Genomic DNA, 15,079 nt, shown 5'->3' on the forward strand with positions numbered 1-15,079 from the left:
TTCTTGAAAAACCTTATAGCTGTGGTTTTGAACTCTATATCCAGTTGTTTGCTTTCCTCCATTTCTTTCATTTGTGATCTGTTTCTTTGTCTCTGCATTTTGGCTGCTTCCCTGAGTTGATAGAGTGGCTTTGTGTGCTAGGTGTCCTATAGGGCCCAGTGGCTCAGCCTCCCCAGTTACCTGAGGTGGACACTCTTGGTGCACCCCTTTGTGGGCTGTGTGCACATTCTTGTTGTAGTTAAGCCTTGATTGTTGTTGGTATCACTGGGAGAATTGACCTCCAGGCCAACTGGCTGTGAGAATCAACTGTGTCTACGCTGGGAGAACTTCTGTGCTGGAGACACCCTTATGAGACAAGACTTGCAAAAGTCTCTGTGCTCAGCTTGGATAGGGCAGCGTCTCAGGGCGGAGCCGACAGCATTGGTTTCCCGTCAGCCCTGCCCTAATAGGCCCCTGTGTCTCAGTGTCCCGTGGTAATCACTGCAAGCACCTCTGAGAGAAAGGCGCCCTCGAGTTCCGCCCGCTGCCAGACAATCCAGTTTCTCTCCTAATGAGTCTGGGTCCCCAGAGTCTCGCCCGGAACTGGAGTTCAGTGCAGTCAGGTGCTTTTGTCTCCCTCCCGCTTGAGAAAGCCAGCGTGTACTCAGTTGCCCGCCCTCTCCATGCTCACGCGCACCTCGGTACCTCTGCCTTCCGCAGTTCCTCTGAGTCTCAGTGTGCTTTTCTCTTTCCTGACAGTCCAGTTTCTCCCCGTATGAGTCTGGGTCCCCAGAGTCTCGCCCGGAACTGCAGTTCAGCGCAGTCGGAAGCTTTTGTCTCCCTCCCGCTTAAGAAAGCCAGCCGCGTACTCAGTTGCCAGTCCTCTCCACGCTTGCGTCTCAGTACCTCTGCCTCCTGCAGCTCCTCTGATTCTCAGTGTGCTTTTCTCTTTCCTTCTAGTTGTAGAATTTCCACTCAGCCAGCCTTCCTGTGGTTCTGGATGATGTCCGTTTTGTCTTTTAGTTGTAGTTTTGAAATTGTTGTGCGAGGCAGCAGTTTAGGTGTTTACCTATGCTGCCATCTTGGTTTCTTGCCTATGGATATCTTAAACCCACGCTTGAGTCAAAATCAAACCTAGACGCAAACCCAACCATAGTCTCTGACCATATGGTACTTAGATTCTCTCGCCCTGACAAACCTGCTCTTCTCCATCTGCTTCCTCGTCACCTTCTGTTCCCCCACCTAAGCAGGTTTCTGGCTTCATGTACTTAGCTACCAACTGAGAAGTTACACAAAATATCCCTTACCTACTGGACCTTTCAGCCTTTCAATTCCTAACCCTAGACAAGTCCCACTAACTCAGTTTTTCTGCTTCAATTTCCAGGACATTAACACCACAGAGAAAATTTTGAAACAAGGCTGGCTGAGCCCACTGTAAACCTGTACTAACTAGCCTGATGGAGCCCTTACTGTTCTTTACCATTCTTCTCCTGTACTCCCCCCTCACACCCCACTTCACACGTGCACACTCTCACTGACCACCTGAAACAGTCCTGCCCTCTGACTCTACCAAGTCTCACCTCCTCAGACTCAAGTTCCCTCACCTCACTTTCACCTCAGTCCCTCTGCTCCTCTCTGAATCCTTCCTCCTTATAGAGGATGCTCTCAACTTGTGCATTTAATTGCATCCCTTCCCAGAGCCTTGTAAGTCTTGTTCCACAAATACTCCTCTCCTCCCCTTCTCTCATCAACTCAACCAGCTCTTCCTCCCAGGGTCACTTTCAGGCCAAACTGTGCCCAGAGATGAAGATTTTGTCCCTCTCCCGCCCCCACCCAAAAGATTCCTAGAACTTGGATATTCATAGAACAATTAAAAATCAGGACATTTCACTCAAATAATCAGGATTTCTGGCTTCTCTAGTAAAATGAACAGAATCCTCTGCCAGCAGTGAGTGAGCACACCCAAACAGCAAAACCCTAGGAGCTGTCATGGTCAGCCCTGCAGTGGGGCATCTGCCATCTCCAGGGCATCACCATACCCTCTCCTTGTCCCCTGTCAGACCCACACTGACTCTCATCCATCTGGCTCCCTGACTCTCATTGGTCACACCCTAATGTTTACAAATAATTGGCTCTGAGCCTTCCTACTCTACTAGTAAAAAATATTTCCCTCAACTACCCACAATGCAAGCTACACCCTCCTCTTTCCTCCTCCCCACAATACTTTAAGGACCAGTCAGTGGTCACCACTTGCCTCCAGGCCCTCATTCCTGCCCCTTGTGGTAGATTTCTGCTGTTCCCTCTCCACTAAAACTACAGGAGCAAAGGAAGCAGTGCTGGACGGCAATGCCAGTCATTCCTCATAGGGTTTCCTCCCTTGGTGTTCCTGAGTTTGCCTTTTTAATTCTCCTACTGAGGAAATCATGTAAACCCTCCAAAGGTCAGATATCTGAAAACACCTCTGAATGCCATGCGGCCCCAAGCAGTCATCATACTCCTCCCTGTAATACTGCTATTGGCCAACTCATGTCTTGGAATTTGGGGGAGGAGGGAGAACAACAGGAAAAAGACAAAACCTGACTAGAGTCTGTCCTGCATCTCTGAAGGTAAGTACTCTGATTTATTCAACATTTACTGATCACTTCTCGGGTGGTAGTACTGGTGCTTAGGTGGCCAGTAAGAGACGGTCCCTGCCAAAGGAATTCACAGTCGGTCCAAAAGGGACACAGATGGATAAGCTGATAGTGTCAACATGATACCATGCTATGATAGAGAAAAACAGCAGCCCTCAGGGGAAGGTCAGGGACAGCAGAGCAGCTTGCTGAGAGAAACACTAGAGCCTCCTTGGCCTCACAGAGATCCACTGCCACCACTTTAGTCCAAGAGTCTCCTGATTGGTCTCCATGCCTCCCCCTTCACCCATCCTACCCTTGCCCAAATCCATTCTCCACAGGGCACAGGGGTGACCTGCTCAAAATTTCAAACAGGGCTCTCTGCTGCTCAGAACCTTTTGCTAGCACTGAGCACAGGTCCTGCATTATCTGCCCCATAATGACTTTTCTCCCTTCATCTGACTCCACCGGTGGCCTTTCAGCCTCACTGATCTCTCAGTTCCTTAAACAGAATCAGTTCTCTTCTGCCACATGGCCTCTGCACATACCCTTCTTTTTACCTGGAATCCTCTTGCCCCCACTCTTTGTATTAATGCTTTGACCTCTGGTCTCTGCTGGAATGTCATTTCCCCCATTTATGTAATTGTCTCTCCTTTTTATGCTCCATTAGGTTGTATAACTAACAAGACAGGCACCGGGTCTCTTTTGTTCACTGTGTATGAGGATGTAAAAGACTGTTTCCTCCTCTGTCCCAACCATAAACATCCCCTCAGGTCTATTTCTCAGCCCTCCTTACCACTCCCTATTTCCATCATCGCACTGCTGACTCCCAAGATGGAGTTCCACAACTATGATGCCTACAGGTTAGTTCCACCTACAGTCTCTCTTTGGCACCTGCAGCTGGACAAGTCTCAAGACACACATTCATTAATATCCTTAAACTCTCCATCTACATGTACATTAAAGCTTAATTCTGATCATAATAATCAATATTCTTATCAAAACCCTTCAACGGCTCCCTACTGCCTTCCAAATAGCGTCCATCCTCTTGTGCTTGTTATTCAAAGCCTAGCAATCTTGCCAAAACGATCCTAGCAAGTCCATCTAGTTTGGTGGGTGAGACTATGGATTCTGGGACCAGACTGTCATGTTAATACTCAGGGACAGGTGCAGATCTCAGCCTCACCACTTAGCCTCTCTGTGCTACAGTTCCTTCATCTGGACAGCGAGGATAATGGTAAGAGAATACTGTTACAAAGATTAAATTAACTAATGTAAGTAGAACACTCAGCACAGTGCCTGGCACTGGTCACTGCTATACGCACAGTGTTTTGTAGCCCCATCTCCAATTACCAATAGCCTACATTCCAGCCTCTTAGACCCAGCTCACTGTTCTGCTACTCCTCCTCCTCAAACTTTCCCTTCTGAAGCAACAGCCCACAGCAGGGGGAGCACCAGTTCATAAGCTGCCGGTATTGCATTCCCTCCACCAACTCAAGGGTGTTTCCAGTCAAAAGCTCTGCCACAAAGCTCTTCTCCAGGAGTGTTTTTCTATCTCATGCACTGAGATGACCCAAAGGTTGCTCATCAAAGGATTTCCAGCCCTGTTCAAAGACTCTTAGGCTACAATTAACCACCTCTTCTTCCCTCTACTTTCTTATTCCCCACCCAAGTTTCAGATCAGAGACCGTCTTACCACCGTTTTCAAGTCTAAGTTCTCTCATGCCCGTAATCTGGGTAAACGTTGAAACTCTCATGGGACCTCTCCCTACAACAGCCCTAATTACTTCAGGTAGTGTTTCTTTCATGGAAACACTTAAAATAATTAAAATTAATGCTGCAGTCTTATTATGAGCAAAATATGGACTTCAATTTCTGAAGTGGTCAGGCCTCCCACTGTGACAGTGCTACTACCTTCTTACCCTTTAAAAGTCACTGCTATGCATGGGGACTTGTAAAAATTGGTAAAGTGTTTATTGAGAGAAACATGCGAACTCCTAGGAATGGAAAAATGTTACAACATAGCCAGAAAATTTTCATTCACTGTTTAACCTGAAGGTCCCGGGTTCGATTCCGGTCAAGGGCACATGCCCGGGCTGCGGGCTCAATACCCAGTAGGGGGGTGCAGTAGGCAGCCGATCAATGATTCTCTCTCATCATTGATGTTCCCATCTCTCTCCCTTTCCCTTCATCTCTGAAATCAATTAAAATATATTTTTTTAAAAAGGGAAAGAGAAGTAGTAGCTATGTCAACATCAGGTAAAATGGAATTCAGAGCAAATAAAATTACTAGAGACAGAGAAGGACATTATATAATGATAAAAAGAGTACTCCACCAAAACACAACAATCTTTCATGTGTATGCACCAAACAGAGACCTGCAAAATTAGTAAAGCTAAAAATGGATTTAACTCAAAAGGAGAAACAGACAAATGCACAAATGTAGTTGAAAATTTCAAAACCCCTCCTCAACAACTGATGGACTGACTACCTGGGCAGAAAAGCAGCAAGGGTATAGAAGAACTCAACACCACCAAGGATCTAAGTGACCTTTACAGAATACTCCATTCAACAACAGCAGAAAACATATTCTATTCATGTGTCCATGGAACATATACCAAGACAGGTCATATACTGAGCTTTACATAAAGCACGCTCACCAAATTTAAAAGAACGAAATCATACAGTGTGTCCTCCAATCAGAATTAAATCAAACTGGAAACCAAAAACAGAAAGATAATAGGAAAATCTTCAAACATTTGGAAACTTAACAACTCAATTCTAATTAATCCATAAGTCCAAGAAGCCTCAAGGGAAATAAAAATATACATTGAATTGAATGAAAATTAAAATAGAGCATATCAAAATCTGTGGGACAGAGCTGAAATAGTGCTGAGAAGGAAATTTATAGTGTAAATGCCCCCGTAAATATAAATGCAAAAACTCCTTAACAAAATATTAATAAATAGAATTCAGCAATATATAAAAAGAATTATACACCATGATCAAGTGGGGTTTACTTCAGGGCTGCAAGACAGTCTCATTTCAAAAATAAATCAATCCATCATATAAATAGGCTAAAGAAGAAAAATCATGCTGTTTCCATATGTTGGGAGCAAATGGGTAAAGGGTACATGGGATCTCTCTGAATTATTTCTTATAACTGCATGTGGATCTACAATTATGTCACAAAAAGATTTAAGAAAACAAAAACAAAAAAACTGGACCTTCCCCGACTGCTCTGAGATCCATCATCCAAATGTTAACACTTCAGAACAGATCGACGCTCTTAACCTTTATTAATTCTGGCTTTGTGCTGGACTAAGTGAGGACACACAGATATAAACAGAAAATATTACCCTTACCCTCAAACACCATATGCTCAAGTAGACTGACAAACACAGGCACAAATCAACAGTGAAGACTTCATAAAGGAGATGAGATTTGAGTAAATCCTTGAGTAAGAGGTAGCATTTCCACAAGTGGAGGTGAAGAGGAGGGCATCTTGGGAAGAAATCTATGTATGTGAAACTCTAAGCGACCGAACGACTGGTCGCTATGACATGCACTGCAGGGGGGGCGGGGCGGGCCAGCCAACCTCCCACCGTCCCCCCCACCCCCGCTCCCCGCCATGCACGAATTTGTGCACTGGGCCTCTAGTCATATATAAAGACCCAGAGCTAGAAATAAGCTCAGCGCCTATGAAGAAAAAGGCACATGTGTGCTATAAAACAACAGAAAGTGTGCAGGGTGCCCAAAAGCCAGAGAGAAGAGTTCAATGTCACTCAGAGAAGCCTTTCTCACCATCCCAGCCAACCAAAAACAGCACCTCTCCCACTCATAATCTCTCCAGCACACTCTACTTTTTCTTTATAGAACTAATCACAAGTTACAATTATTATGTACTTATCTGCATGTTCATTTGTTTAGTGCTGTCCTACCCCCAGTTATCTTGAGTATTTAGCACTGGGCCTGCCACACCAGAAGCACTCAATAAAGTATTAATTGAAGGAATGAACAAATGAAAAGTATCCACTCCTACTTCTCTTCTATGCAGCTACCCCACTCCTCTTCCTCCATTATATGTCATTTCATTCACCTTGGTCCCTCTCTGATCTACTGCCAATCTCTCCCTTTTCCTTACTCCTTCTCCTCAGCCCAGCTCTTAACCCATTATAAAAATAAAAACTATATATATATATATATATATATTAAAACCGTGGTTCAGAACTGCAATGTTCTAACACTCTTCTGAATCACAACCACTTAGAAACTGGTACCCAAGAAATCTGTTACAGCAAAGTACTAAGGTTGTATGTTATTACATAAGCATAATAGATGTATATATTACATGAACAAACAAGAGCAGATAAAGAGGTCTTAGGGGTTGGTGTGGCTCAGCTGGGTGAATGTTATGCCATGTACAGAGAGGTTGCCAGTTTGATTCCTGGTCAGAGCACATGTCTGAGTTGTGGGCTCGATCCCCAATAGGGGGGGCAGGCAGAAGGCCGATTGATGATTCTCATCGATATTTCTCTCTTCCCCCTCCCTTCCTCTCCCTAAAATCAATTAAAAATTTTTTTTAAGAAATAAGAGTTATTCCTTTTGTCTTACTTTCCTGAACATGAGAGTCCTTCCCATAACTGGATGATCCTATCTGGCTGTACTCAAGGCTACTGAAGTCATGAAAAACAAGGAAAAGACATAAACTGTCACAACTAAAGACTGGGAGCCGAAACCGGTTTGGCTCAGTGGATAGCGTCGGCCTGCGGACTGAAGGGTCCCGGGTTTGATTCCGGTCAAGGGCATGTACCTTGGTTGCAGGCACATCCCCAGTGGGAGGTGTGCAGGAGGCAGCTGATAGATGTTTCTCTCTCATCGATGTTTCTAGCTCTCTATCCCTCTCCCTTCCTCTCTGTAAAATATCAATAAAATATATTTTAAAAAAAACACAAAAAACTGGGAAGCCACAATGACTAAATGCAATGTAGTACCTTGGATGGGTCCTGGAACAGAAAGTACATATTAATGGAAAAACTGGTGAAATCCAAATAGAGTCTGGAATTTAGTTAAAAATATATATGGCACTAAAAAATTATTAGGATTCAAATTTATTATTTTACCTATAATAATAAGAGTAATATGCTAATTAGACCGAATGTCCTTCCGGACGACCTTCCGGACGGAAGCCAGGGCTGCGAGGGAAGCCTGGGTCCTGGATGCCAGAGGGAAGCCGATGCCAGCAGCCGGGGGAAGGAAAGCCTACTCTTGCATGAATTTCGTGCATCAGGCCTCTAGTATTATCATAAAAGAGAAAGAGATGGGACAAGTCAGTCAGGAGTGCAACTCAGGCCAGGGTAGCTGAGGCCTGAAGCTGAAAAGCTACATACAGATCTACCTTCATTTTGCCTCTCACCTAATGCCATGAGAATTACCTTGCCTGCAATTGCTTGAGATAAACTACTAGTTTTGACTTCCTTAGCATGCTCATTCGTACAATCATGTGTTAAGGACGGGACCACATTCTGAGAAATGTGTCCTTAGGTTATTTTGTCATATGTGAGCATCACAGAGTGCACTTACACAATCCTAGGTGTTACAGCCTACTACACACCTATGCACCTATGCTATATGGTATCGTCTATGGCTCCTAGGCCACAAGCCTCTACAGCGTGTTACTGTACAAAACACGAGATGAAAACAAGCATAAGAGAAAATGATGCAATGAAGAGATGCGGTGAACACGAGATGTATGATGCTGCTGCCGTTTTAACATTCCATGCTGTTTTATAGCAAACTTTATAAGCAGAAGGAGTTCACTCTAAAATAACGATTAAAAAGATCAGTATAGTGCATACATAAGTCAGTAACATGGTCGTTTATTATCAAGTACTATGTATTGTACATAATTGTATGTGCTATACTTTTATACAACTGGCAGCACAGGTTTCCTATGCCATCATCACCACAAACATATGAATAATGTGTTGTGCAGCAATTTCCGAGGGCTATGGTAAAAGGAATCTTTCTGCTCCATTATAATCTTATGGGACCATCATCATATCTGTGGTCTGTTGTTGACTCAAACTTCCTTCCACACATAATTGTACTCAACAAGCATTTATTGAGCACCCCGTTGCTTAACAGGCACCTTGAAGTTTCTGGCACACGTGGCTGGAAAAGGAAGACAATCTCTGCTCTCATAAAGCTGATACTCTATTGGAGAAGCCAGGCATTTAACAAGTATTTGCATAAATTGTGAAAGCTCCCAAGAGTTTTACAGCCTGACTCTTAAAAGCCACACCAAACAATCCATCCGAACATTCCTCAAACCAGTTATCACCGGTGTTCTGAATAGTTTTCAATGTGAACACAAATCAGCTGAGATGGATCTACGATCTATCACCTGTGATCTGTTAAGTCACTTTAACAGATACTAATTCAGTTAATGTGGTTTGTGACCTGAGAGTCTCCATTTCTTCTAAACTCCCAGATGACAGGGCTGCTGCTGCGAATTTACCACTTTGAATTAGCAAGGCTCTGAAGTACGATGGAAACATCCCTCAAACTATCATGTAAAGTGCAAGCGCCATAAAAACAAGGGCATGTTGTCTCTCTTTTTCACCACAGTATACCCAGGACTTAAAACTGCCTCATAGAGAGGAGGCACTCAATAAATATTTACTTACTGAGTAAATAAATGCATATGTAGTCTAGACAAGCACTGATCAATAGTAGGCACTGATCAAATTTGGCTACTGAACAATTGAAATGTGGCTAGTGCGAGTGAAGAGCTGAATTTTTTTCAATTTAATTTTAATTAATTTAAGTAGCCACATGTGGTTAGTGCCTACCACAATTGACAATCCAGGTCTAGACACAGATGTGATTTAAAAAGTGCTGGATTAGTAAGGCCTAGGTTGTGAATCCCAACTCTGCTGCTTCGTCTGTGACCTGGAAAGTTACAACTTCTCAGGACCCCAACTTCTTCATCTGCGAAATGAGGAAAGACACCGCTCCCCTTTCCCCCCACCCCCCCCCTCACCCCACACACACCTCTCTGGGTTCTTGAAGGAAGAACTGTAAGTCAATGTATTAAGCATAAGGTATGATTAAGGTATCATTCTCTGCCCTCCAGAAACAGTTTACAATCACAAAGACTACTTTGCTTATTGCCCACACTTGCCAGAAAATGCGAGGCGCGGTTTGGTTGAAGGTTTGGTTAGCTCCGTGGCTTAGCTCCATGGCTTTGAGAATCAGGCCAAGGTCATAAGTTTAGAGGAGGGGGAACCCTCACTTAACAAGTTTGAACAGGTAAGAGCGGCAATGACAATGCAAGTCATCACAATTCCTGGCAAATCTTTACATGGGCATTATATTGCTTATAGAAGAGCAAATGACATTTCATTCATTCATTCTTCCAGGAAGGACCGCCACGGTACCGAACGCCCGCTACTTCCCACCCACAGACCTTTGCTATTCGAGGCCGGGTCCCCTTCGCGCGAAGAGGGCCGGGAAGCCCCCGCCCGGGGCCCGCGGGTCCTCCCCTCCCCCGCGGCGCCGATTCGGCGAGGGTCAGCCTGGCAGCGGGGCTCCAAGTCCCACACGGCCCGGCCGAACCTAGGAGCCATATTTAGCTGTATTTTTGGTCAATAAAACAAACTTCCGTCTTCTAAAGAAAAACGGTTCTAACTCAATGTCAAACTAGGACGGAAACTCGCTGCTCGCTGCAGTTGCCAGAGACGCCGCGTGGCCGGCAGTCCCCGAGTTCCCAACCCGATCCGGACCCGATGCCGAGCGCGCCCGCACCTCGGCCACAGCAGCGCCGGCCACAAAGGGACGCGGGACGCGAAAGCGGACGGGCCTCCCCAGCACCCTCTCCAGCTCCGCGCAGGCGGCCGCGGCTCCGGGAGGGCCGGGCGCCGGGGGCACTCACCTCGGTCCGCGCGGCGGCGGCGCGGGCGTTCCTCGGGGCCAGCCCGGGTGGTGGCGGCGCGGTCCCGCGGGCCGAGCGCGGGCGCTCTTCTCGAGCCGCCGTCCGCCGCGCCGCCTCCTCGGCCACTGCCCACGGCACCCCCGGCTGGCGGGCGGGCCTGGCGCGGGCCCCGCCTCCCGCTCCCGCCCCCGCGCCGGCCTCGCGGGCTGGGCGCGCTACTCCGGGTCGCGCCGCATGCGGTCGCCGCTGCCGCCACAGCCGCTCGCTCGGGGCGCCTCCGCGCGGCGGGCCGGGACGCAGGGCCACCAGCTCCGACCGCCCGGGCGTGGTCTATTCGGCGCGGCGCGCGCGGGGGAGGCGGGGGCGCCGCACTCACCCGGATGCGCCGCCTCCGCCCCTGCGGCGAGCCCACCTCGGGGCCGCGGCGCTTCCCCCGGGACCGGGGAGGTTCAGGCGTCTCGGCGCCTCCACTCCTGCCTCCCTGACAAGCAGGAAGGCGCGGACCGGGAGACTCCGTGTACGACGAGCTCGGCTTGCCGTCCGGGGCGGGTGGTCTGCACCTGAACCCGCACAGGACAAAGAGGCCGCCGCAGCAAGAAAAATCGGACTCGCGCCGCTGCACGTCGAGTAGATCGCGGGTTGGGAGGAAATGAAGTGCCCTCACCGCGCGGAGGAGGCCCTCGGACCGACCGCGGCCCGAGCTCAGGGCAGCTCCTGACCCGGGTGGGGCCGCCCGTGGCAGCGAGGCGGACCTGGAGCTGGAGGACTGTCGGAGGCGCCTTGGCCGGCCCTGCTGAGCCCTGCACCCGGCGCCCGGGATGCTGGAGGTCCAGGACCCGGGGTGGGCGGTGAGAGGGGAGGCCACGAGCGGCACTGGCACCGCCGGAAGGCGATTCCAGTCCTCGGGGGACTAAAAGGCCCGGTCGCCTGCAGAGGGGGGCAGTTTGGGGAAGCGTTTCCTGCTCCGAGAGGGGCCCTTCCACTGTGCGCACGTGGGAAACACTCCTCTTTGGTACTGATTCCATCCATACCTAGTTGTGTCTTACCCCGATGGGAAGACCCAACCCTGGCCCTCATCACTCACACTAGCCATAACCAACTGTTCTAATAAATTGTCTACTTAAGCCATTCAGTGGTTTATGTGTCTGCTTGCCAGCCAAGACTGGAATGATAAGAGACTAGTGTTTAAAATGTTATTTAAATTCAGTTAAATGTTATTTTATTTTTAAATAAATGCTGTGTGTTTTCCACACAGCCTGTGCCTGTAAGCAAAACGTGTTACCAAAGATGATCTATGGAATTTTTCTATCCTGTTTTGTGCTTAATACATTTTCCAAGTATTGCAAAATAAAAGTAAAAAGTTGCTTTTTAAAAGTACTTATATAATATTTTGAAACAAAGTGAATCATTGACCTGTTAATGTACCACAAGGAAACTTCACTTTGAAGTCTGTGTCTCTTAAAATTACCCATCTAAGTAAGAAATACCATATCTCAGGGGGCAAGAAATTTGCAAATCACATATAAGATAAAGGACTTGCATTAAGAACATATAAAGAACTCTTACAACTCAATAAGACTAATCAATTGAAAAGGACAAAAGATTTGACTAGATATTTTTTAAAAAGCAAATATTTAAATGGCGAAAATAGCATGAAAAGATGCTCATCATATTAGTCACTAGCAAAACGCAAATCAGAACCACAATGAGATAGCGACTTACCCACTACAATGGCTGCAAAAAAAAAAAAAAAAAGACTGAAAAAAATTTTGGGTGAGGAGATAGAGAAATTAGAACCCTCATACATCGCTGGTGGGAATATGAAATGGTACATCCACTTTGGAAAAATTTGTTAGATTCTTAAAAAGTTATAGAAGTACCATATGATCCAACAATTCCACTCCTAAGTATATACCCCAAAAAAAATGTGCATAAAACACATACATATATAGTTATAGCAGCATTATTCATAGTACCCCCAAAGTGGAAACAATCCACATGTGAGGCACCTGGTGAATGGATAGATAAAATGTGATATATCCATACGATGGAACGCTATTCAGCAATAAAACAATGAAATAGTAATAGCAGATACAACTTAGAGGAACCTCAAAAACATTAAGCTAAGTGAAAGAAGCCTGTTGCAGAAGAGCACATGTTGTATGATTCTATTTATATGGAATGTCTAGAAAAAGCAAATCTATACAGACAGTTGATTAGTGGTTGCCTAGGGCTGATGGGAATAGAGAGACTACAGAGGGGCACAGAGATCTTTTTGGAGTGATGGGAATACACTACAATTAGATTGTGGTAATGGTGACAGGACTATAGACTTACTGAACATCATTGAATTGTGTACTTGGAACTAGTGAATTTTATGGTATGTAAACTTTACCTCAAAATATTTGGAGGAGAGAAGGGATCTATATGCCATTAGTAGCCCAGGATAATAGTACCTTATCTAGTTGGAACTAGTTCTTTGCAATAAAATTTTTTAAATCCTTCTAAAACAAATGGAAAAATTGTGTGCTGGTAGCACAGTACAAGGAAATAAAATGTACTTTTTGCAACTGGTTGTTTAACCAAGCACAATTACTCTTCCACATCTCACTCAAGTCTATTTCCTATTTATTCAAAAATGTATCTTCACTTTACTAAAAGAATTGGAAATGGGGTAGAAATGGTAAGCATGTCTGAAAATAGGAAAAGAACAACGGGGTGGCGCAGAGGTGTAAGGGCTTAGATTGGGAATCCAAAGTAAGGACAATGACAATCTTTCCCAAAGTTATTCTAGTTTCCGTTGGCCCCGTGCCCTGACCCACGGACTTCCTCTAGTGCAGGTGTGCTTCAGCGGGAACACTGCCTTTGGGCTGGGTAACGGTATGATTTATAATTTGTTTCCATGACTATGGATTTTTATGATATCTATGATTTTACCATGAAAGAATTTAATCCCTTGAAGATTAATTATGGAGACACATTGAAGGTGGACTATCCCACAGGAAGTAGTCAACCGGCCCTGATGCTTCTTCACTACAGCCCCTGAGAAGCAAACACAGAGCTGCTCTTTCGGGTGAGCGATTATCTCCCTTCATTGTTTCTATCAGGCCCTCTTTAAAATTATGGTTATTTGAATAATACTAATATTCTTCTACCTTGTGAATAAGAACTAGTTGTTTGTCCCCACTTAGCTAGAAAGCAAGAGAATAGTGCCTTGGCTTGATTGGTTATAATGGGGGATGTGGGAGATTGCCTAGGGCAGGGTAAACTGCCCAAGAATAATTGACCCACCTGGTAGGTGGGAGGAGGAGAGAAGGGATCTGTTAAGCAGAATTGTGGGTCAAAAATGCTGACCGGATGAGGAAGAACAGAAGAAGGTGACATTGAAGAACAGAAGAAGGTGGGTTGGCAAACAAACCCACACAGGAGTCAGTGGTCGTCATGCAGAACACATAGATGCTATTATTATATGATTTTTTTTACTCCTTGTTTTTGCTTTTGCCAACCTAAGACCTGACAGCCCTGCCTTGGGACTGAAGCCTCAGGAACCTGGGTGCCCTTCCTCCTCTCCCAGCTCTCCTGCCCACAACACAACATCATTTGTGCCTTATCATATTGTCATGACCACGGCACTGCTCTAACACCCAGCAGCAAGAGGGGCAAATTGAAGGGAGGCAGGCGCTTGGTCCACTTATCCATTGGGTGGTGATCATGGGTAAGGTCAGGCAGGGAGGGTATATTGGCATAGGGAGGGCAGTCCTTGGGCTGGGGCTGAAGGTGGATCAAAAACAGGAAGATACCTTGCTTGGAATCTAGTGATAAGAACAGTACATTGTAGGTATTTGTGAGGGGTGGGCAGGTAATGGTCACTAATAGGTGTAGTACTATACAGGATAGTTATATCTAAAAGCCCATGGCAGTGTGGCTCAGTGGTTGAGCATCTACCTATGAATCAGGAGGTCACGGTTCGATTCCCAGTCAGGGCACATGCCTGGGTTGCAGGCTCAATTCCCATGCCTGGGTTGCAGGCTCAATTCCCAGTGTGGGATGTGCAGAAAGCAGCAGATTGGTGATTCTCTCTCATCATTGATGTTGCTATTTCTCCCTCTCCCTTCTTGTCTCTGAAAACAATGAAAACATATTTAAAAAAAAAATTTTTTTTTAAATAAAAGTTTTCTAGGATACCTCTTTCCCAACCCTTTGGCTCTAGAAAGCAAGCCTTTCTTGGAGATTTTTTTCCTTTATATTTTACTAGAGGCCCGGTGCATGAAATTCATGCATGGGGGGGGGGGCGGTGTCCCTCAGCCCAGCCTGCACCCTCTTCAATCTGGGACCCCTTGAGGGCAGTCGGACATCCCTCTCACAATCCAGGGCTGCTGGCTCCCAACCGCTCGCCGGCCTGCCTGCCTGATTGCCCCTTACTGCGTCTGTCTGCCAGCCTGACCACTCCCTAAACACTCCCCTGTCAACCTGATCGATGCCTAACTGCTCCACTGCCAGCCCAATTGCCCCTAACTGTCCTCCCCTGCCAGCCTGGTCACCCCTAACTGTT

At 46.2% G+C, this 15,079-nt stretch overlaps 1 protein-coding gene across 2 annotated transcripts in view; it reads right to left on the bottom strand.

Moving 5' to 3' along the window:
* GALNT1 (polypeptide N-acetylgalactosaminyltransferase 1) overlaps window positions 1-10,669 on the bottom strand; it is an 80,450-nt gene extending 69,781 nt beyond the window's left edge. For both annotated transcript variants that reach the window (XM_080683153.1, XM_080683152.1), the window contains exon 1: window positions 10,528-10,669. The gene's annotated coding sequence lies outside the window, so the exon portion shown is untranslated. The remainder of the gene's footprint in view (window positions 1-10,527) is intronic.
* Window positions 10,670-15,079: the final 4,410 nt, after the last annotated feature.

This window comes from Plecotus auritus, assembly GCF_963455305.1.
Source record: "Plecotus auritus genome assembly, chromosome: 8".
NCBI classification, from domain to species: domain Eukaryota; kingdom Metazoa; phylum Chordata; class Mammalia; order Chiroptera; family Vespertilionidae; genus Plecotus; species Plecotus auritus.